Genomic DNA, 21,791 nt, shown 5'->3' with positions numbered 1-21,791 from the left:
GGATTATTTTGGCCAACACTTTTTAGAGATGCACACGCCTTGGTGAAAGCTTATGATAGATGCAAACAGATGGGCAACATTTCAAGGAGGGGAGAAATGCCTTAAAACCCTTTGCTCTATTGTGAAATATTTGATGTGTGGGGTATTGACTTCATGGGGCCATTTCCCGTGTCTAATGGGTATACTTACATTCTCTTGGCGGTGGACTACGTCTCTACGTGGGTGGAGGCTAAGGCCACCAAGACCGATGATGCAAAGGTCGTTAGTGAATTCATCAAGTCTAACATTGTAATACCTTAGATATTTGAGCTGTTGGGTACTTTGTCGAGTAAGTCGTTTACAAATTCTGGAGTACATTCTGCTTTGAATGTACTCGATCGAGTGGAGGCAGCTCGAACGAGTAGGCGGTACTCGATCAAGTACATTAGTTACTCAATCGAGTGCTTGTGTTTTACGGGTTTTTCGTCCGGTTTGATAATAAAGGAGGGAGAGGTATTTATAACTTGAGTCGTCAATTCTTTTTGCTTTACTTTTTATTCCCAAATCTTTCTCAAATAAAAACATTATGACGTTCGATTCTCTCCTCTCCTTGCTATAAAATCAAGGGGTAGAGTTCTTAACTTTTGGGAATTTCCATACCGTTGCGTCCCCCATCTTTTGGTAGGATTTTTTTGTTGTTTTTATGTTAGTTTGTTAATATTCGTTAAACCCTAATTGGGTGATTTAGGGGTTCTGGGTAAAAATCGGATTATGATGTATAGTTGTTGATTGTTGTTGTAGGTGACGATGTGGTACTCTTGTACAATTGTATATTTGGGTGCAGTTATAGTGGATTGCGAAAAGGTAGGGTTTCCCTACTTAGTTGACTGTTTAAATAAGTATAAGATAGCATGGTTGTGATGTTGGCATGATTAGTGTTATTGTTAATTGGAATTGGCGTGTTGTATTGGTATTGTGGTTTTGGTTGTAATTTTCTGCGATTCGCGAGGTGCGCCCTCGGCTGAGTTGAGTCACTTGCGGGAGTGGCTTCAGGCCCTTGATTCGCCCCTGGTGGTTCCCATCACAAGGGGATGTGCACACTAATGGACATGGGTTATTCGCTCTATGGTGTTGAGTGGGGCTTAGGTGGGCAAGGCTGCGGTCCCCCACTGGCGGTATGGAAATATCTGTTGCGATGGATATTCTGGCAGGGCTACACACTTTAGTGTGTAGTCAGATGATTGTGATGAGATGGAGTTGGAGGAATGTGATTGTGTACTTGGATGTTGTTGTTGTTATTGCTTATCTTATTTATTCAGTAACTGGCCCCGTTTAAATGTTTTGAAAATTGTGGTGATCTATTCGAGGATGATGAGCAGTTGAATAACAGGTTTTACTTTAGAGTACGCATGGGATCTACCTGGGGATGGAGTCATCACATGTCGAGTCTTAGTCTTCCGCTGTATTTTGTTAAGACAGTTTTATTTCAGTTGGTTTTCAGTTTTGAGACAGTGTATTACATTTCAATTTTGTTTTGTGATGTACACACATTAAAATTATTTATTTAAAGTACGTTTCTTTATGGTCTACTTTGATTACCATGCCTCGGGTAATCGAGATGGTAGCATGTCTATGTACTAGGGTGGTCTTGGTAAGGCACCTTGGTGTATGGGGGTGTAACAAACATCCTTTCCCGTTTCGGATTTCCTAAAGCTTTGATTAGTGACTGAGGCACGCACTTTTGCAATAAGGTTATTGGTGATTTGTTAAAGAAATACAGGGTTCTTCATAAGGTGTTCACGGCTTATCACCCTCAAACCAACAGTCAAGCCAAAGTTTCAAATAGGGAGATTAAAACTATTTTTGAAAAGACCATCAATCCCGATAGAAAAGATTGAAGCGGTACATTGGAAGATGCTTTGTGGGCATATAGGACGGCATACAAAACACCAATTGGTATATCTCCCTACCGGTTGATCTTTCGTAAACCTTGTCACTTGCCCGTGGAAGTTGAACATAAGGCATATTGGGCATTAAATCTTTTAATTTGCAAATTGATGAGGCGGGATTGCATAGAAAGCTCCAACTTCAAGAGCTTGAGGAAATCCGTAATGATGCTTATGAGAATGCGACAATTTACAAAACAAGGACTCAAGCTTGGCATGATAATATGATCTTTCGGAAGACTTTTGAGGTGGGCCAAAGTGTCTTGCTTTTTCAAAGTCGGTTCCGCTTATTTTCGGGAAAATTGAAGTCAAGGTGGATGGGGCCTTACGAAGTGGTTAAAGTGTATGCCTATGGAGCAATTGACATCAAATGTCGCAAGACCGGAAGGGTGCTCAAGGTGAATGGGCAACGACTTAAGCCCTATTATGAAGGTATTAAAGTGGGTGAAGTGGTAATTCTATGCCTCTATAATCCTATTTATGAAGATTAATTGGAACTCGTAACCTTGTCGAGCCATCGACGTTAAATAAACGGAAACCCTTTGTAAATATTTATTTCCCTGGCATATTTATATATCGCATTCAATTGCATTTTAATTCTGTATTTGCATATTTAAATTAATTGCATTTTAAATTAATTTGCTTGCATTTTAATTACCGTTCATGTCATTTTAGAATAGGTTAATGCGTGTTTTAGTGTGTAGGTTACCAACCCAAGGTGATTAAGTGAAGAATGGAAGCATCAGAGCTAAAAAAATTGGCCAAGTATGGAAGAATTGGAGATGAGAAAAGACACACTTCAGCACAAAAGGCGCACCGTGCGCCTTTCTCACCTCCAAAAGCGCACCGTGCGCTTTTTCCCAAAATACCCGTCAAATTTAAAGAAAACACGATACTCTCATTTGTTCTTCCGCATTTCTTCACATATTCATCTTCCCCAACTCACACCCAAACCCTAATCTCTCTACCTCCTTCAAATCTCCATCAAAATCAACAAATTCAAGTATAAAATCATCAAGGAATCATCAACAAGCTTAATTCAACATCTATTTAGGCGAGAATTTGCAGAAAATCGTTGCATAGGTCACTCGAAATTCGCCCTAGGGTTTCGATTTCATCTAATTTTGTGAAGGATTGTGGTTTGTAAATGGGTAAAGGAGCTTATTGGGGCGTTATTTCAACAATATCATCATTTAATAACAACCACAAGGATCAAAGGGAGGTATAACACCTTATTCTTATTCTTGTCAATTCAAAGATTCGAAAATTTCGGAATTTGTTATCAAATTGTTGTTGTTATAAGTTCTTAATCATTTTTTAAACTTGTGGGGTGAATTTACCATAAAAGCAAAAAAAGTGCCCGTAAATGAGCAAAATGACCTGAAAATGCGAAAAATTGCCCAGAAATAAGCGAAAATGACAAAAGATGCCCAAAAAAAATGGGTAAAAATGACCGGACGGTAGGGAGCGCTACCCCCGAAAAAAAACGTAAAAAGAAATGTATAAGTTTGATATGAAATGTGAAATGAGGAGTGAAATGATTCCCCTAAAAAAGAAAATAAAATGAAATGGGTAAGTGTGCGCGTTTGGCAAAAATGTCGATTTCGTCTCGAAAAGCGTGCCCGGAAAATTAGGAAACATAAAATTTGGTAATTTGACGGAATTACCAAAATAATAACCAATAGAATAGGAAATTATAGTCAAAATAAGTTAGGAAAGATCCAAAGCTGAAAATCATGGAAATCAGCCTCGGGAAGAGGCGCAGCAGATGCTGCGCCACTTCCTCAGCTGGTCAGACCTGACGGAAATTAGGAAACAACTTTTAGTATAAATAGAGACGTCGGGAAGCTTATATTCTCATAATTCCTCCATCTTTCTTCCGTCTATCTCATAAAAACTCTCCTATCTTCTTAAAAAATTTCAAAATTATGGATGCCTTTGAAAACCGTCTCAAGGAGTGGACGAACGAGTTCGCAAATGTCGAGAAGCATGACATGGGTGCTTTTCTTGGATGCTTGTCTTGAATATTGGGATCCAAATTTCCATGAGTTCGCCTTTCCTGGAGGTGATATTTGTCCTTTCCCGGAGGAAATAGCTGCTATTGGAGGATGGGATCCAGAAAATGCACCCACTATACCTTTTAGCACTCAAGGGTATAAGGGTAAATTTAGAGACTTGCTGGGACTGGCTAAGGCTGAGGTTGATCGTATTGTGACCTCAAAAGGGATCTGTATGTTTGATTTCATTGACCGATTCATAAACAGGGAAGACCCTTCTATTTCCTATGTTGCGAGACGCAGGGCGTTCGGGTTTTGTCTACTTCATTGTTATGTCCTTCAAGGGCATGTTGACAAGGAGATGAGAGGGGATCCTCGTTTCTTGAGCTTAGTTGAACAAATGGAGCTGCGCAAGAGCCCAGCATACCTTTGTTTAGGAGAGATCATTCTGGGGCTGGACAACAGAAAAGCCAACCGCGAGCTTCCTTATCTGGGAAGTCCTATCATTTTGCAGGTAAGAACCCGCTTTCTTCTTTTTTTATATACATGTGCCAACCGTTTTTTTTTTTTTTTGTTTTTTTTTTGTGTTTCTTTTTGGTTGGCCATATGGGCATTAATTCCCGTCTTCTTTGCAGGTTTGGCTTATGGAGCGTCTGCGGTTGATCGAGCCCCCAGTTAATGTGCCAGGTGACCATGCTCGGTCAATTGCGATGAGAACCAGGCTCTACATGGTGGACTTCACTCGGGTTTGCAACTATTGGGAGAACAAGTTGAAGAATGAAGGAGGCCCCTTGATCCGATGGATTGTGCCATGGTGGCATCTCAGGTAAGTCACCGGAGTTTCATCTTTAGATCCGACTCGGTCAGTTCGCATCCCTAGCTTGGAATTCATGATTTGCATCTTCCTGGAAAGATTTATGTGGCAAGTAAGCCTTAAGCAGAAGATTCCAAAGCTTGACACCGTTCCTGAGTCTGCATTGGTACATACTACAGAGATTCGTCGAGAGTGGGCCCTCAAGTGGGCTCAAAGGAACAAGTGGTTCATACTTTCTCCTATTGGCTCCTTATGGGTATCTGATTTATACTTGCAATGGAGGAAAGCTGGCACTCCTGAAGAGCATGAGAAATTGAGGAAGCACGAGCCTGTTGACTATATGATTCGCGAAGTAGCAAAGGAGAACCATAAATACTTGACTGAAGAGGAGGAAGAGGCCGGATTCCGAGTCTTTAATCCGTTGAAGAAACCGAAGACCGCTCCTGCAGCAGAGATGGTGGTGGATCAAAATGGTAAGGCTAGACCGCGAGAGAGACCTTTAGTGATTAGGTCAAAGATAGCACAAGAGCGCCCGGCTCGTGGTCGAGAGAATAAGTATGATAGAAATGACAAAGGCAAAGGAAAAATGGAAGAGTAGTCTTAGTCGTAGTACTATTTATTATTATTATTATTTGTAACAAATGGCGGGGGTTTTAGAATCCTAGCCTAGCATTTATTTTTCAGCATTTTATATTATGTGGCGTATTATTACTATTGTGATTTTTCTTTTATTATTCTTGTCGAATTTCACATGCAAATGCAAATGCCCTTCTATTTATATTTAAAATAATGGGTTGTATCCTGTAAAGGATTGCCTACGTTTTCATTTAAAAAAAAATGAAATCAAACCCTTGCGTGTAGTTCGAGTAAATGTAAAAGAATAATTGTTCTAAGCAAGAGCTTGTAGTGAACTAGAAAATAAGCATGAGCTTTACTTACTGGCGAGGAATAGTGGTGTTTGATCTTGTATTTGGCTAGTACCTCCTTAATTCTGTCAAATGCTTTTTGGCAATCGTCGTCCCATATGGTATGATCTATTTTCTTGAGCTTTTTGAAAATGGGTTCGTAGATCATAGTAAGCTTCGATATCAATCGGCTTATATATTTCACCTTGCCTAGGAATCCTCTACCTCCTTCTCTGTTTGAGGTTGTGGCATTTCGATTAAAGCCTTGATCTTGGATGGATCAATTTCTATTCCTCTTTGACTGACGACATATCCCAGGAGTTTGACTGATGTTACCCCGAACGCACATTTCTGGGGATTGAGCCTCATGTTGTACTTTCGCAATCTTAGGAAGAATTTACGAAGGTTGTCAATGTTCCCCTTCCTATCCTTAGACTTGACAATCATATCATCAACGTACACTTCTACTTCTTTATGTATCATGCCATGTAGCAATGTGGTCGCAATTCGTTGATATGTAGCTCTATCATTTATTAGCCCGAATGGCATAACAGTATAGCAATAGGTGCCCCATTGAGTGATGAAGGCAGTCTTATGCATGACTTATATGGCCATTTTAATCTGATTATACCCCGCATACCCGTCCATGAAGGACAACAACGCGTGGTCTGCTATATTGTCTACTAATATGTCGATGTGTGGTAGAGGGAAATCGTCCTTGGGACTTGCTTTGTTTAAGTCTCTGAAATCAACACAAACTCGGATTCGCCCATCCTTTTTGGGTACGGGTACTATGTTAGCCACCCAGTCTGAATACTCGGAAACATTGATGAACCCGGCTTTGATTTGTTTATCGACTTCCTCTTTGATTTTAAGAGCCCATTCGGTCCTCATTCGGCGAAGCTTCTGCTTTACAGGTTTGAAACCTGGTTTGATTGGAATTCTGTGTTCTGCAATATCCTGTCGATTCCTGGCATGTCTTTGTGGGACCAAGCAAAAACGTCCTTGTACTCGTGTAGAAGGTCTATGAAATCGGCCCTTTCAATTGGGTTTAAGGTCGTCCCTATCCTAAGTTCTTGGGGTTCTAGTTTGATTCCTACGTTGATGGGTTTGGTGTTCTCTATAACTGGTGCCCCTTCCCCCTCTTGTAATATTACTTTAGCTATGTAGGGAGGTAATTTGATTGAGTCTGGGTCAAGATCATCCTCATTATCATCGTAAATAGAATTGCATTCAGAATAACACAAAGAGTATGTAGAATCTGATGTATTCATATTAAATTTTGAAAAGAGTTGAAACAAAGAAGCCATCTGTTCATTAGTCAACGGCGGTAAAGGGACAGTTGCTGGGGCATTTCCCGAGCTACTGTTACTACTTGATGCTATGCTAGGAGAAACAAGGGGATTGGGAGTGACGACAGGAGGAGACTCTCTAGGGACTTCTCTAGACTCAGACTCAGATTCCAATTCCGACTCCGACTCTGACTCGAATTCGGTGTCTTCAGGTTCTCCTTTGAATATCTCTCCTTCTCTAGTGGTGACTTTGAAGAGCTTTCCTTGGTTGTTCGTCCACTTGATCGACTTTCACCATCCTTTCTGCTGACTCAAACTGGTTTCGGTGATTAACACTGTAGGATTAAAATGGTCATCCTTAAGTATCATGGTAATGATCTCATCCTGTGCAGCTCTAACAAATCGGTCCTCCCCAAACAGAAGACTAACAGCCTGTTCGTCTAAGCAAGGTGCTTGACGTGTTTTGACGGTAGGAACCGTTTCTGAAGGAATGAAGTAGCAATCGTGAAAGATCTCGATTCAATCTAGTAGCGTTCCTTTATAGTGCCAAGGTTCGGGAAACCCGTGAAAGTATTCTTGATTCCCTTCTCTAACGAAGTATCCATTTAGGGTAGGGAGGTAGGGTCGCATTTGGATTCCCTTGTTCTTACGATTTTGAAATTGAGTGAGCATCTCCAAAGCTTCTTCTTTCGTGGGTTTGTATCCCAATCCCAATGGTATCCTTTGGGAGTTTCCTTCATTGTAAGGTGCAAAGGTATTCTTCTTGGCAAGATTTAGTGGCATTCCCGGGAAGTATCCCTGAGACTTAAGTATGTGGTTGACCACTAAATTGGAGTATGGATCGAAGTATAGAGGTGTCAGTTCACTCTCTACATGGTTTATGCTATGAAAGCCCCCAAGCACGTATACTGGATCTGTGATTACTTGGTTGCTTGACATTTTCTCTATCACTGCCTTAATAGGTGACAAAGTGATCGTCACTAATTTACCATCTAGTGGGATCTTGATTTTTTGGTGCAAGGTGGATGTTACTGCTTTGGAAGCGTGAATCCAAGGCCTTCCCAGAAGTATATTTAACGATGCTTCGATATCTACTATTTGAAAGTTAACCTTTCGCTCAATCGGCCCTGTGGCTATGGTGAGGTTGACTAGTCCTACCACTTTACGCCGTGTTCCATTGTATGCTCGAACACCTTGGTTTGTAGGACTCCAATCTGATTCTCTCATGCCCAATTTGTACGCCGTTTTCAATGGTATGACATTGACTGCGGAGCCATCGTCTATCAATGTCATTGGCACGTTCTTCTTTAAGCATATGACGGTAATGTACAGAGCTAGGTTGTGACTGGCGCCGAAAGGAGGCAAATCCTCATCTGAGAAAGTAACTGGGTTACTTAGCTTAGTTGAATCTTGGAAGACCAAGTTGACTACGTCGTCAGGCGTAGAGTTATGTGCCACGTTTAATTTAGCCAAAGCTTGCAGTGAAGCTTGGTGATGAGGAAATGAACTTGCCACTAATTGCCAGACTGAAAGATCAGCCTTTGTCTTCTGTAGTTGCTTTAGCAAGTGGTCAGTAGATGTATCGTCGCCATCATTTGGTGTGATGACATTGGTGTTAGTAACTGGACCATTAGTTATAGGACCGTTTTGAGAAACATTTTGATATGGACGCCCTGAACGAATAAGGTGGTCTATATCTTGATCTTTGCTAGCTTTGACTATATCCTCACTAACCTTGACTAGATAGTGTTCAGTGAGGTATTCATCTTCATCGTCATCGGCCCATAATCTGTTGACGTTAGTAAGCTCCCTCAATCTGATGATCTCAGCTTCTAAAGTGATTATTTGGTCGACTAGACTGTCAACTACGACGATTATCTCTTGCATTGTAAAATTTTGAGACAGATTTATTGGCACGCTCTCCTTGGGTATGGTGCTTGGATTGCGAAGGGATGCTACTACATCTTCCAGTTCTGAAACTTGCCTACTTACACTCTTTGCCCATGCAATAAAATCGGTGATGGTAGGCGAAATAGTTGAGTAACTCCCCTCATCTTCTAATGCATGAATCTCGTCTTCGATTGGAGAAATGAGGTGTGAACAATCCAAGGTGGATTCTTCATCTGTAATCATCAGAACTCCAAGAGGATTCTGAGTATTGTTAGGCTTACCTCCATGAGGTATAGGTAAACGACCATCTTCGATCATGTCCCGAAGGACATGTTTTAGCTTGAAGCATTTCTCTGTATCATGTCCCTTACCTCTATGATATTCGCAGTATGCATTTTCGTCCTAGAACTTGGACTTATTTTCTGGGTCAGGTGTAGGTCCTATGGGTTGGAGCTTACCTTGTTTCATCAACCTTTTCAGAGCATTGGTGTATGTATTGTAACACCCCCTCATACCAAGGTACCTTACCAGGACTACCCAAGCATGAAAGGCTGTTACCATCTCGGTTGCCCGAGGTTAGTATAGATCAAAAGCGTCCGTCCTAAACACATTTATTAGAAGTACTGTAAAGTATTAATGTTTACAACAATTCAAATCCAAACCAAAACCAATAAAGTGAATACAACTGAGGACAACTACAAAATCATAGCTAAGACTCGTGACTGTGATACTACAACTGGTGATGACGACTTCCCCATGACCGCCCAAGCTCACCAAAAGCAATACCTGTCAAATCTGCTCACCATCCCCGAATGGATCACCGCAGGTTTTACAAAACAACAACAACGGGTCAGATTACTCAATCAATCTAAGACAACAAACAATACCACCAGTGATCATCGATCTCACACGAAGAATCGACTACACACCGAAGTGTGTAGCCCCGCCAATTACCCATCGCAACAGGTAATCCTCGCCGCCAGTGGGTGACCGCAGCCCATCCCCACCTAGTCCAGCTCATCAATGAGCGACTAACAATCCCTGTCCCTTAATGTGCACATCCCCTCCCGTGACGGGTTCCACGGAGGGCGAACTAGGGTGTGAAGCCACTCCCGCAAGTGACTCCACCACAATCACACACACACGATCACAAATTGTCACAACACCACAACCGTCACAACACAACCACACCAACACCGTCTCCACAACACCCATCCTCCGATGATCAGCAGATAACAACAATTATGAACATATGCAATCTCAATCAATTAACAGTACTGAGTAGGAGAAACCCTACCTTTTCGCAATCCGCTTACGCTGCAATCAACCATACAAATGCATAACAAATACCACATCGTCACCTACAACAACAATTACATGATTCCAATCACTAACTGCAAAACCCCATTTCCCCCAATTCATGATCAAAGACAAACCCTAAATATCAATCATTGAATATAAGGATGGGGACTTACCGAAGATGAATCAAAGGAAAGAATACAATTGCTATGATCACCCAAAGGAGAGATTCAGAGATGATTAGAGCGTCGTAGGATGTTTTAGGTTTTGTAAATTGTAAATAGAAACTGTTTATCGTAATATATAACGCCCTAACCATTCCCTTTGTAAATTGTAAAAATAATACTCGACGGACCGGGTACTCGGTCGAGTATAGAGCATACTCGGCCGAGTATCCTCTACTCGGTCGAGTATTCCTCATACTCGGCCGAGTATTCCTCGGCAGAAGCCAAACAGAATACACTTTTAACATTACTCGGCCGAGTAGGCACTACTCGGTTGAGTACTTAACTTATAAAAATCCGTAGTGTTACAATCTTCCCCCCTTAAAAAGAACTTCGTCCCGAAGTTCACACTCTACTATAAAACAAAGCACAACACTACGCCACAAGACTATACCAACCACATATAACAACACCAAGGAACTATACAAGTCACCACAAAATCATTATCCCGACTCAAAGCAAAACAACAAACAAAACGAAACACGACCGCGAAGTTCCAACCCAACCTATAAAACATGGACACTTAACACCAACTCCACAAACCACTCTTCCTTCTACAACATGGCTCACGATATCGTCTCAACTATAGCATAGGCTCTCAATACTGACTCCATAACATTACCCAATAACCACAATATAATGTTGCCAACCTTGTATTACTTCCATAACACTCAATAGCACTCAATCCACAAAAGAAGATCAATCATCAAAACGGAATGTTACATTCTACCACTCTTAAAAGGAACTTCGTCCTCGAAGTTTACTCACACTCATCCACATCATCATCCAGCTGCCAAAACTCTCGAACTCATAAATATCATCATCCACTTTTATCAACACTATCAAAAATTCTCACACTCCTAAACATCGAACTACTACAAGCATAGCCATGGCCTTTTAACACTATCAACCACTATATGTACCCATCCATTCCTTATGCTACACCAACACTCTACGTCCAATAATATTACGACATGCACAACCCTCAAACGCTCTTTGCCGTATCCTACTCCTCTTAAGACACATGTTACGTCCTCGTAACTCACTAATACTAGATCTTTAGCTATACCTCTCATTATTTTCATCACCACCACATGTGAAATATACCCACTTATAATCTAACACTTACTATATCCAAGGCTCTCTTACTTAAACAGTTCTCATACCTCAACTCATTCTGCACTCCATCTAACCAATGCCACACAATCCTGATCATAACAAACACTCTAACTCTTCCACATTACCGCAACACGACATACCTCTCTATATAAACTATATAAAACTCTTATCGCCAAAAGCATAATTCACGATCCACACTTGTTACGTACACTCACACTAGATCCTCAAGTTCTTTTCTTTCATTACCGCAAGACTCATACATAACTTAACACGACCCTAAATACCCAACACCCTACACTCACTGTCTCAACAAAGGATTATGAACCATCTGCATATATCAGATCATTACCACACATGTTCTACGAATCACTTGCCATTACCATGCCTACCAAAGCCTCATCTAGAACAAGATCAAAATTACTGTGACAACCTATCACAACTGTGTCCCATCAACACAATATCACTATACCATGATAACAACGAAAACATATACAACTCTCTTTCATATCATACTCTACCCTCATTCCCAAACTGAAACTGGTAAGAAACATCAACAAACAAAACAACGGTCTACATGTCTAACCGAAATTCACAAGAAACAACAGCAACAAAACAACAATCTATGCATAACCGGGTCTGTACTTTCCAAAACTCAAATCGTAACCGCCCGTATACTCCACCACAATCGGTGACGGCCAGAACACCGCCAAAGAATAAACCGCACCGGCAGTGCGAAAATGCCCGCATCACAACACAAAGTACCGTGCCCGGATCACCACCCGAGGCACAACACCCACATCGATAAACATCACACCCACATATAATTCCCATAAACACTGACTCAGTATGACATTTCGAACAAGAAAACTCTTTCAAAACCGTTTTACTAGATTATAACACAACATATTATACGGAATAAACATACAAGAATCTCATGCCTATCATCCATACCTTTTCACGGAATAAACATGTATCATCAATACACATACGATTTTAACTATCCATGCCAGATCAACCGAATTATTACCTTTTGAACCTCATTCCATTAGATTGTCGTACCCAACATCTATCACAACCATTCATATAACAACTTAAAGACTATCACACCCTACCGCTTCTCGTGAGGTTAGAACCTCACACAAACATTTATACACATCATAGACCCATAATCACATCCAACTAGTCAATCCTGATCACGTAAGTTACCACTTGACAATGAATATATCTTATCCAGACTTAACTCAGGTGCCCTTCATAACATATCTTCGTTTACACACAATTATCACCACCCGTCGAACGTAGCCATATCATCTGTACCCAACTACCAACGAATACCTCATATATCCATACCTTAAACTCCCTCATAACCAAACATTAATCACCTTCACAAAATCAACCTCATTAGAACAACTAACTTCCCCAAAATAACATCATCCTCAACCACTAGTGACAAGACTATGACACCAACATTTTTCATGTGACTACTCTCTTACTATCACTTCTTAATATAACAATCCTTTTCCTCCCTTTGGTTCTCATCCCAAACAACAAACATCAAATATATCAACAAAAATTACCTCAACACTATTTCCAATTCCATCCGTAATTGTATCGTCACCCGACTCACCACCAAAATCTCATATCGTGCAAATTCTTTACCCAACTTTTGCTTTCTTTAATTCCTCGAAACTCGTGATTATCATGTTGTTCGGAACTTCTATATAACTGTAAACTCAAATCCTCATGATAGTATCATACATCTCTACGATTCCTTACTTTTATATCACATAACCTCGGTGAACATGTTCCTAGTTTTACTCCCCTTATTCTTTTCTTTTACCCTCGACAAACTCCCTTAATAATTCAACTCTTCATTATTTCTATCTAACTCTCTAGTGCTCCGGTTACCTTCACATTGCTCCAAACTCAAATCCCATTATTTTATGTCGATATCGTCTCACTCTTTCTTACCATGGGTCTTCTCTCATTATACTATAACTCCCAATTGTCACTAATCTATCCATAAAATCAACGTTTAAAGTTCAAACAATTGCATCTCCCTTTTTACATCACTAGGAAACCAAAATTCATCTCATACCGTTAGTTGCCCAAAGAATTACTCACTAGGCTCACATCGTGAAAATTCCAAATTCCCAAACTTGGTCACTATCTACAAATCCACGTCGCGACATAACTCTATCTAAGTTCACTATATACCCCTCTTCTCCATCCCTCTAAAGCAACCCTTCATTGCATATATCCTTAAGCAACACAATGCTAACCGTCTCCCTCTATAAGTCCTTACACATCCCGAAATGTCACACTTACTTTTATACTACTCAATACACGACTATATCACTCATCGTATCTCACAAAACATGCTCTTTACCTCGATTAGCTCATCATTCTTCCCTTTTCTTTTTCCACTATCCTTCACAACCACATTAACACATGTCTTCCTTACCCAACACATGTCCCTCATAAGCCATCATTCTCCATGTCATACCTTCCGGTAACTTACGTATCAAGACCGTCTCACATATAAAAGAATGCGTTAAGACTCAAAACATACATGTGTATATACCCTACGACTCAAAACAATGAAAAACATAGCCACCGGCTCAAAACAAGAGTAAAAACATAGCCACCGACTCAAAACAAAAGTAAGAACATAGCCACCGACTCAAAGTGGCCGCCCAACGAGGTACTCGGGTCGAGTACATAACATACTAGGTCGAGTACAAGGTACTCGGTCGAGTAACTATATTACTAGGTCGAGTTTTCGACTCCAGAAGCAACTCAATTGCCGCAGAAGGATTACTTGGTCGAGTATTGGGAATACTCGGCCGAGTAGACCTTACTCGGTCGAGTATAAGACTACTCGGCCGAGTCCACGACTCAGGACGCTAAACAAAGTATTATCACGGAGAGATTACTCGGCCGAATATGGAATACTCGGTCGAGTATAAAAGACACTCGGCCGAGTAGGGACTACTCGGTCGAGTATAAGCGCATTCTCAGACCGTCCAGTTTTCGTAAAACAGTCATATCTCACTCGTTACTTGGTCATTCTGGGCGTGTGACCTATTGTTAGAATCGTAAGAGGACAAGCTATCACCTCAACTTGGAATCACAGCAATATCATTTCTCGAACGCGACTTATAACAGTTTTAAGACAACCCTTCCGTAATCGGTATTCAGATAAATCAAGCTTTCTAATGCCAAAACAACTTGAACATGCATAAGGCAACAAAAACAACTTAATACTTCTAAATACCAGTACATGGATGAACTTTTATCATTCTCACATGAAAATTAAACACGACATTTAGGTATATAGACGCTCGACCTTAATCACATGCTTATACCAACAAATAAAACACTATCATTATCATGATCGTATACACATGTACCACTACCCTTTTGAAAGCCACGTATTAAACAGGTAACATGCTCAACATATTTCATGTTCAAGATATATCGTATACAAACTCACAATTCACCTTTCATATTTTACCATGTTCCAACACTTAACATGCCAACATATTCCATGCTCAAAGTTTCAACATCAACAAATCATCGATACATCTTTCAACAACTATCACATTCCACTTCTTTCATCATTTAATCCAACCATGCACCAGATTCAAACTATAGATATCAAACACACATAACTCAAACATATAACAGTTTTCCCCCATGTGACCGGCTTGAGATCGTAAGGGCCTTAGTGCGACTCCGGGACGTCTCCCAAGTCTTTGCGGTAGCTCCAAACAACTCTCCCCGGGTTCATTTTATTTAGACTCCCTAAGTTCATTGAGTTCATTAGTTTTAGGTGCCGGAATCGTCGGCTCTGATACCACTTTGTAACACCCCCTCATACCAAGGTACCTTACCAGGACTACCCAAGCATGAAAGGCTGTTACCATCTCGGTTGCCCGAGGTTAGTATAGATCAAAAGCGTCCGTCCTAAACACATTTATTAGAAGTACTGTAAAGTATTAATGTTTACAACAATTCAAATCCAAACCAAAACCAATAAAGTGAATACAACTGAGGACAACTACAAAATCATAGCTAAGACTCGTGACTGTGATACTACAACTGGTGATGACGACTTCCCCATGACCGCCCAAGCTCACCAAAAGCAATACCTGTCAAATCTGCTCACCATCCCCCCATGGATCACCGCAGGTTTTACAAAACAACAACAACGGGGTCAGTACTACTCAATCAATCTAAGACAACAAACAATACCACCAGCTGATCATCGATCTCACACAGTAACCGACTACACACCGAAGTGTGTAGCCCTGCCAGATTACCCATCGCAACAGGTAATCCTCGCCGCCAGCCATGGGTGACCGCACCCATCCCCACCTAGTCCGGCTCATCAATGAGCGACTAACAATCCCTGTCCCTTAATGTGCACATCCCCTCCCGTGACGGGTTCCACGGAGGGCGAACTAAGGTGTGAAGCCACTCCCGCAAGTGACTCCACCACAATCACACACACACACATCACAGTGTCACAACACCACAACCGTCACAACACAACCACACCAACACCGTCTCCACAACACCCATCCTCCGATGATCGCAGATAAACAACAATTATGAACATATGCAATCTCAATCAATTAACAAGATCTTGAGTAGGAGAAACCCTACCTTTTAGCAATCCGCTTACGCTGCAATCAACCATACAAATGCATAACAAATACCACATCGTCACCTACAACAACAATTACATGATTCCAATCACTAACGCAAAACCCCATTTCCCCAATTCATGATCAAAGACAAACCCTAAATATCAATCATTGAATATAAGGATGGGGACTTACCGAAGATGAATCAAAGGAAAGAATACAATTGCTATGATCACCCAAAGGAGAGATTCAGAGATGATTAGAGCGTCGTAGGATGTTTTAGGTTTTGTAAATTGTAAATAGAAACTGTTTATCGTAATATATAACGCCCTAACCATTCCCTTTGTAAATTGTAAAAATAATACTCGACGGACCGGGTACTCGGTCGAGTATAGAGCATACTCGGCCGAGTATCCTCTACTCGGTCGAGTATTCCTCATACTCGGCCGAGTATTCCTCGGCAGAAGCTAAACAGAATACACTTTTAACATTACTCGGCCGAGTAGGCACTACTCGGTCGAGTACTTAACTTATAAAAATCCGTAGTGTTACATGTATCGCCAATGTTTGTGAACTTCCTTTGTGGGTTATTCTTCTTTGATGATTCGAGAAGGTTAACCTCACCAGTCTTGCTAGTAGAGCCATAAGAACGAGTCGTTGAGCCATGATATCCATGACCTACCGTTTTGGACAAGAGCCCTTTACGGATGTCATCTTCAATTCTCGTCCCTAGCACGGTTAGATCTTTGAAGGTCTTTATGTTTTGGTACCTTAAGTGGTTTGCATAAATAGGTCTCAAGTTATCCACGAACTTTTCCACAAGGGTACTTCATCCGGACGTTCAACTAAATGTGTGCTAGTCTTCCTCCACCTACTTAGGAAGTCGGTGAAGCCTTCTTTTTCATTTTGGGTAAGAACCTCTAGAGTGCGCATGTTGACTTGGATTTCAGCATTATCCGCGTATTATTTAGTGAATTCAATTGCGGTGTCATCCAAAGTGGCAATCTTCTTGTGCTCCAGAGAGTAGAACCATTGCTTAGGAATGGTGTCGAGAGATGAAGGAAAGATCCTTAAGAACATCTCAGGTCTGATGCCTTTGATAGACATGTAGTCTTTGAAAGCACGAATGTGGTTCAAAGGGTTTTCATGCCCCTTGAATTTCGGGATGTCACTCATGTTGAAGTTGGTTGGTAATTAAGCATTCACGGCCTCATACTTGCGATTATTCTCTCTGTAGATGTCATCTCCCTTATGGTACATTAGTTGCTCCTCCAAGTATTGGAGTCGCTTTTCAGCTTCAGTAAGACCTATTGGAGGGTTGGTTTCTTTTTGTCTAACAAAGGGTAGAAGGTTATCATGCACAACTTCGCGAGGAATATCGTGTTCTACAGGAGGGAGTCTAGTTTCTACAACAACAATTCAGCCTTAAATAGCGTTGAGGCGATCATAGGCTTGTTCTTGGCTTGTTTGGAGACGCGCGAGCGCAGCTAGGATTTGATCATTACCATTTGGGGGTTGACCACTAGCACTTGTGGTACTAGTTTCAGGCATCTTGGAAACTGGATAAGAGATCGACGATGAATCAAAACACGATCGACCATTCTAGCCCACTTACTCAAAGAAAAGACGCGACTTGTGAAGTGCGAGTGTGCCACTTGTGTTAAGTGGCGTTTGAAAGTGATAAAGGTTTGAAATGTTTGTCCTAGACAACTGTAGTGTAGTTGTAGGAGTGCTGACTCGAAGTGAGGTTTTGAAATGGGTTTTGAGGCCCGAATTTTGATTGGAGATTTGGACAGAGTTTCGACTCGTTTTGCGTTAATTTTGGCCATTTTTGAAAGTGTTTATTTTTTAAAAAAAGGTCTTGATTTTAAAATTTCGTCATGGTTTTGTTTACAAAATGGTGATCACATATGATACAAGCATTCATACAGGCATTATAACGGTATGCTGAGTACATTTAGAAGGGTTTTGGCTTAAAAGGGTGGGTTGCCATACCGAGCAATGAAACCCTGGTCTGTGGAGAGGTCCGTGCCAAACATTAGTAAGGTCGGTTCCTAGTCCATTTCCTCAAGTAGTGAAAGCCTTTGATACAAACATGAGTAAGCATCACGGTATGGTTGACGTCAATCACTATCTATCCTTAGGCCCAGATAAGAATTTGGACCATCCAGACGGGACGATTGGTCGAATGGGTTGGCTTGGGCCTAGGAAGGCCGAATAAAACGACCGAGGAAGGCCAAGTAATGAAAACCGACAACTGTCTCATATAAACTATTACCTAAGCTTGTTCAAGTTTCACCCTTGGCAACACGTAAGTGTATTACTCCCCAGCGGAGTCGCCAAAGTGTGGACTTGGGGGGCCCACGAGGGCACTTGGGAAACTAGCGTTTGCATTTTTGGAGTCGCCACCAATTTATTGTGGAAAATTGGAAACCGTTTGAATACTTTGCGTCATGTCAAGACACAAAGTAGTGACATAGATACTAAGAACTCGTTACCCTTAGCATTCTATGTCTAGAATGACTCTCGTGGATACCAATGAACACGGATGTTCACAGAGATCTGGAGTAAGGGGTGAGGGTACGTATTAGGAAGTCCTTTGAATGAACACCTAATCCCGCCCGCCTCGATAGCGGCCTCTACTAATAATTAGGGAAATCGTTTGTACTCGATATGTTGTCGATTATATGCATGCAATGCAACATCCACAGATTAATCCTAGCATGTGAAATAATACTAAGTCAATGAACGTATAATTTAGCATTCAATTATGTCAAAGTAGGGTTTAGAATTAATTACATGTGAAAACAAATAAATAAATCATCCAATACAATAAATAAATAAATGAAATAATTAAAATTACAATAATTACAACGAATTAATTGATTTACGTCAAAAATACATTTAAGATGAATAATTTGAGAAAAATTCAAGAGAAAATAAATTACGGTAGAAAACACGGGCAGATTAGGAGTGATACTACGGTTAATAGTCAATTAATACGTAAACTAATGAATTAGGTAAAAGTAAGAACGGAAGTTCAGAGACAGAACTCAACTCGGAACAGGCGCAGCAATGCTGCATCCTTGGAAGAGGCGCAGTGGTCACTGCGTCTGTTCCCGGGGTGAGTTCTGGCTGTGAAGTCAGAACTGCGAATTGTTAATTTTCGTTGGTGTATTTAATGGTTGATTATGGATATTTGACTCAGATGAAAGTGATTTAGCGTATTATTTACATATGAATTTGGTCATAAAAGAGAGAAAAACGAATTAAACGAATTAGAACGAATTAACACGGATTAAAAATTAATTACAAATTAATTACAAATTAATTAGGGTTACTTATAGAGACGAAAACGAATTAGACAAACTAGAAATAAACGGTAAAAATATGTACAAAGGCGAACTTCAGAAACTTGATATGAATGAATCGAGTTTCTAAAAATCTGGGTTTGATTTAATGACGAAACCCCGCAAATATCGATTATAAGGATTTAAGTCGGAATTAAAGGCGATAATTATTAAGAATACGTGTTAAAATTATTATATACGAATGGAAGAGAAGAAAATAAGAAAAAGAAAACAAAAGATGACGGATTAACAGAGAGGCGAGGAAGAAGAAGAAAAGCAAGAACTGCGGCAGCCTCTGGAAGAGGCGCAGCAGATGCTATGACTCTTCGAAGAGGCGCAGCAGTTGCTATGTTTCTTCTCGACATCTGCCAACTGTCAATTGTTAAAAACAGTTTAACAAAAGGAATTTAGAAATCGGTTTTAAGTATACTTTTGACGTAAATCTTACAATAATTGGTACCAAAATAAAATACAATAATAAAAGATGGGATTTACACCCTCAAACTTACATGTTTGATGAAACGAGATTAACTAAGCTAACGTATAGTGATTGCTCGACTCGAATGTATGAAGAAAGTGTCCTCGTAAGAGGATTTAGATTAAATTGATTGATTAATTGAGGTGTAGTTGGTCAAATTGGTCGGTCATACAACGTGACTGGTACTCAGAAGGATCCGAGCTTACGTGGTCGATTGATCAAGCATGTAGACGTCAATAAGCTTAGGGCACGGTCTTAGAATGCAAAGGGAGAAGATAAGGGCGGACACTCGCGTGAGAAATATGTGGAACGAAGGTCCCTATTTATACTAATCACACGGAGGAATTATGGAATGACTCAAACTTTGGAAACAAATCTCGAAAAAAATATGAAAATACGCATAAAAGAGCTGGGGAAGAGGCGCAACAGCTGCTGCGACTCTAGGAAGAGGCGCAACAGGTGCTGCGTCCTATCCCCAGAGGTTTCCTCCTGCGGAAGAAAGATTTCCGCGTTTCTTTTATGGAATTGCGGTAGATCTCGACTTCCTTATTCCTTAAAATAAGATTTTCGGGATATATTTTACCAAAAGGATATAAAATTAAATTATAGAATAAATATCTGGAATATTCTAGGACATTCCGACTCGGCGTTTTAAACGGTTTATTAGAAAATGAAGCGGTTTTTGACCCGGACTCCAAATGAACTCTAATTACTGTCAAAATGACCGTCTCGGCGCGTAGATCACAACCAAGGGGTAGACAAAAGTATTTGAGCTATCTGGCTCATCGGTTTTGTTACTCGTCGTCAAAAGTTACCTAGACCAAAACAATATTTATAACCTCACAAACTACTCTACTATTAGTAAAGAGGTAAGTAAAGGTCGGATGCCAAGGGACGGGTATTGATGTAGGATTTTCGATTGCAAATGGTTGTGTCTAAGGGTGTCACAATTTGGGTTGAGATAAGAGTTCACTAAACTAAATAACAATGTCAATAAACAAGCATGATGATTAAAATGAGATGTAAACGATTGATTAAAAGCACTAGGGTGTCATAGGTTCATAGGGGATACATGGGAATTGATCATACAAACATATTCTCAAATTATAAGCAAGCAATTATTGTTGTGATAGGATCGAGTTGGTTTATATCTTACAATCCTAGGAAGGTTTGGGTCCCGGAGCCGAATCGATTAGATTGTACAACACCTACAAGTCGACTTAATCCTCCCTACTCAACTATATGCATGGTCTAATGAGACTCGAGTTGGTTTATGTCTTACAAGTCTAATTGAAAAGGTAAGTGATGGGTAAAAAATGCAAGGATTCATAGGCTCGCATTTCATCAAACATAACATGTGCATAAATTGAGATCACAACAAGCAAGCAAATAAATTATGTGAACATATTAGATTAAGCATGAATCATCCCCCATGTTGGTTTCCCTTAATTACCCATTAACCCTAGTTAAGATGACTACTCACTCATTATCAAGTTTAACATGCTAACAAGGTTGCCAATCATTCTAGCAAGACAAAACATGATGAATAAATGATGATGATGATTAACAATAATTAAAAAGGGATTAAGAGAATTATACCTAATGATGATTCCAAAATAATAAGCAATGAATAATAGAAGTACTTGATGATTGATGGAAGGTTGTCAATCCTCCAAATAATACCCAAATAATCTTCAATTACCGAAAATAAATGATGAACAATAGAGAAATTAAGGAAATGAGATTTGTATTAATGCTTAATTAAAAGTTGATTACAAGATTAAGATGAGATTAGAATAACATAAAAAGAGTATATGAAGGACATGACAATCTAATTAGTGTAATG

At 40.3% G+C, this 21,791-nt stretch overlaps 1 long non-coding RNA gene and 1 pseudogene across 1 annotated transcript; one reads left to right on the top strand and one right to left on the bottom strand.

Annotated features, from left to right (window-relative positions):
• Positions 1 to 21,791, top strand: part of LOC141619876 (amidophosphoribosyltransferase, chloroplastic-like) — a 212,834-nt pseudogene that overhangs the window by 104,046 nt on the left and 86,997 nt on the right.
• On the bottom strand, positions 9,419 to 10,430 carry LOC141621757 (uncharacterized). Its single transcript, XR_012532646.1, has 2 exons — positions 10,121 to 10,430; positions 9,419 to 9,618 (listed from the first exon to the last, which is right to left on the bottom strand). It is a non-coding gene; the product is annotated as an uncharacterized LOC141621757 (long non-coding RNA).

This window comes from Silene latifolia, chromosome X, assembly GCF_048544455.1.
Source record: "Silene latifolia isolate original U9 population chromosome X, ASM4854445v1, whole genome shotgun sequence".
Taxonomy (NCBI): domain Eukaryota; kingdom Viridiplantae; phylum Streptophyta; class Magnoliopsida; order Caryophyllales; family Caryophyllaceae; genus Silene; species Silene latifolia.
This window is presented reverse-complemented; position numbering and strand designations above follow the sequence as displayed.